Genomic DNA, 3221 nt, shown 5'->3' on the forward strand with positions numbered 1-3221 from the left:
TAACCTATTTCAAATTAATTAATTTTTAGGTTTGTCCGAAATCAACCTTTTAATCTAAGTTTGACTATTAACATAGAGAGCATAACATATTTAACACCAAATTAGTATTAGATTCACTATTTTTAAATGGGTTTTTGTCAGTTTTTTATATTTACATATTTATCTATTTGATGTCATATATTAACACAAATTTCATAAGCTTGATTGAATATAAAGAAATTGGTTTACAACAAACTTCGAACTTCTTAATTTGGAACGGAGAGGATAGGCATCATCAAATTCTAGTCCAAAAAGAACTACTAAAAGAGGCATGTACGTAATAATACGTTTGCAAGGGGGCAAAGCTCAGCTCAGTTAAACCCTTATCGCCAAACCTGACTGGGACTTGCGAGTCTATGTGGAAGATCCGCCGCCGCCGCCCTCTCGCGTCCTCCGTCATGCCGGTCCCGGCGTGCGGCGCCGCTGGACAACGACGATCTCCTCCGTGAGATCCTCCTCCTCCTGCCTCCGCGGCCTTCCTCCCTGCTCCGCGTCTCCGTCGTGTGCAAGCGCTGGCGCCGCCTCGTTTCCGATCCCGGCTTCCTCCGCCGCTTCCGCGCGCACCACGGGAAGCCCCCGATCCTCGGCTTCTTCTGCGTCAATGCTGGTACCGGTTACTTCAGTCCTACGCTGGACCCGCCCGACTGCATCCCCGCCGCGCGATTCTCCCTGCCGCAGCGCCGCGGCGAGAGCTTAGACTTCGTGGAATGCCGCCACGGCCTCGTCCTTCTCCTCAACAAGAAACAGCCCGAGGCCGTGGTGTGGAACCCCATCTCCGGCCACCAGCGCCGAGTAGCTTTCCACCAGGGTTTGGCAACGCTAGAGGGAGGGAGATCCTATACGCGGCGGTGCTCTGCCCTGTCGGCGATGACGACCATGGCCATGTGCACGGCGACTGCGACCTGGACTATTTTAAATTGGTCTTGGTGCGCATGGGCGTAGAAGACCACAGACTTGTATTCGCTTGCCTCTATGAATCCAAGTCTGGTGTGTGGGGAAATGTTATCTCAACACGAACCACAGGAGGGTTGATTTTTCCGATAAGGCCCAGCGTCCTTGTCGGGAATGCACTTTGCTGGTTGCTTTATGGAGAAACTGAAGGTGATATCCTTAAGTTTGATTGTGCAATGCAGAAGCTTGTTGTGATTGAGAAGCCACTAGATTGCGAGATTACCTACCGTGGCCGTCCCTGCCTCCGAATCGTGCGGACAGAGGAAAGAGGTCTTGGACTCATCGGTTACACAGGACTGAGCCTGCAGTTATGGGAGTGGAAGGTCAATTATGATGATGTTGCTACATGGGTCCTTCAGAAAACCATTGATCTGCTCGAGCACCTTTCGCCCGTCGAGCTCAAATGGAGTTGGATACATGGGTACGATGAGGATGACAATGTGATATTTCTTTGCGCACTTAATGGTTCTTTAATGATCCAACTTGACTCAATACAGTTTGGTAACTGTTTTCGGACCAATCTCGACGGCACCACACCTCCAGAAAGAAAAGATATCAACACCACCTACATTCCCTATAAAAGTTTTTATGCTGCAGCTAATAGCCGGTTCTTACATTGCAAGAGTAACAAATCCAATTATCGTTTGCTGTGTGGTTGCTGTAATGCCATTGTTGTGCTTAAGGGTTGCCTAACCATTCATGCATACATTATAGAGTAGTTTATTTCAGTCAATTTGATTAACTTATGGTGATTGTTATTATATTATAATTGGACCAAGTGAAAGCGAGAGGAAAGCTCTACTGTAATACCTAAGGCCATTAGTTGAAGAACTTTTACAGTTGTGGAATGGAAACGGTGTATGTGTGTGGGATGAGCACAAACAGTAGGAATTTGACCTGCATGTGTTGCTGTTTGTAACCATCAATGATTGTCCTCCTTTTCAGGGCAGACAAACAAGGGATACCACGCATGCACGCACTGTTTACATGACACCGAAAGTATATACCTGAACAAATGCAAGAAGAATGTGTACCTGGGGCATCGTCGATTTCTTCCGACCAACCATCAATGTTGAAAGAAAAGCAAGCATTTCAAAGGTGAGGCAGATCACCGGAAGAAGCCCGTCATCCGTATCGGTGATCACATACTTGCTATGGTCAATGATTTACATGTAATCTTTGAAAAGGGTCCCGGCGGACTATCTGTTCCGAATGACACTGAGGGACGCGCACCCATGTGGAAAACGAAATCTATGTTTTGGGGCCTACCCTACTCTAAAGACCTAGAGGTCCGCTCTTCAATCGACGTGATGCACGTGACGAAGAATCTTTGCGTGAACCTGCTAGGCTTCTTGAGCGTGTATGAGAAGACAAAAGATACACCGGAGGCACGGGAGGACCAGCAACGTGTGCACGAAAAAGACGACATGCCTCCAAAGCAGTATGAAGGTCCTGCCAGCTACGCTCTTACCAAAGAAGAGAAGGAAATCTTCTTTGAATGCCCGTTCAGTATGAAGGTCTTGTCTGGCTTCTTGTCGAATATAAAGGAAATAATAAACATGTCATAGAAAAAGTTTCAGAACCTAAAGACTCATGACTGCCACGTGATTATGACGCAACTGCTTCCAGTTGTATTGAAAGGGCTTCTACCGGAAAACGTTTGATTAGCCATTGTGAAGCTATGTGCATTTCTCAATGCAATCTCTCATAAGGTGATCGATCCAGGAATCCTACCAAGGTTAAGGAGTGATGTGGCGCAATGTCTTGTCAATTTCGAGTTGGTGTTCCCACCATTCTTCTTCAATATCATGACGCACGTCCTAGTTCATCTAGTCGACGAGATTGTCGTTCTGGGCCCTGTATTTCTACACAATATGTTTTTCTTTGAGAGGTTCATACGAGTTCTAAAGAAATATGTCCGTAACCGCGCTAGGCCAGAAAGAAGCATCTTTATAAGCCATCATACAGAGAAGCACCCATTCAGGTACGTACCGTGAGAGATCGCTTACATGAGCACCCACGCCTACAAGCACATGCCTGTAATCTTCTTTTCATCCCATGATCACTTGATCAACAATTGTTTCCGCTCTTTCTCTCTCTCTCTCTGCTTAATGATATGAATGCCAGCCGAGCGGGATCTTAAAAAAATCTAGGAGGAGGCTGCTACACGTCAACCGGCGGATAAGTAGAAAACATTTGCCGCCTAGCTGGCCGTTGGATTAATGCGGGGA

Source organism: Triticum urartu, chromosome 5 (assembly GCF_003073215.2).
Source record: "Triticum urartu cultivar G1812 chromosome 5, Tu2.1, whole genome shotgun sequence".
NCBI classification, from domain to species: domain Eukaryota; kingdom Viridiplantae; phylum Streptophyta; class Magnoliopsida; order Poales; family Poaceae; genus Triticum; species Triticum urartu.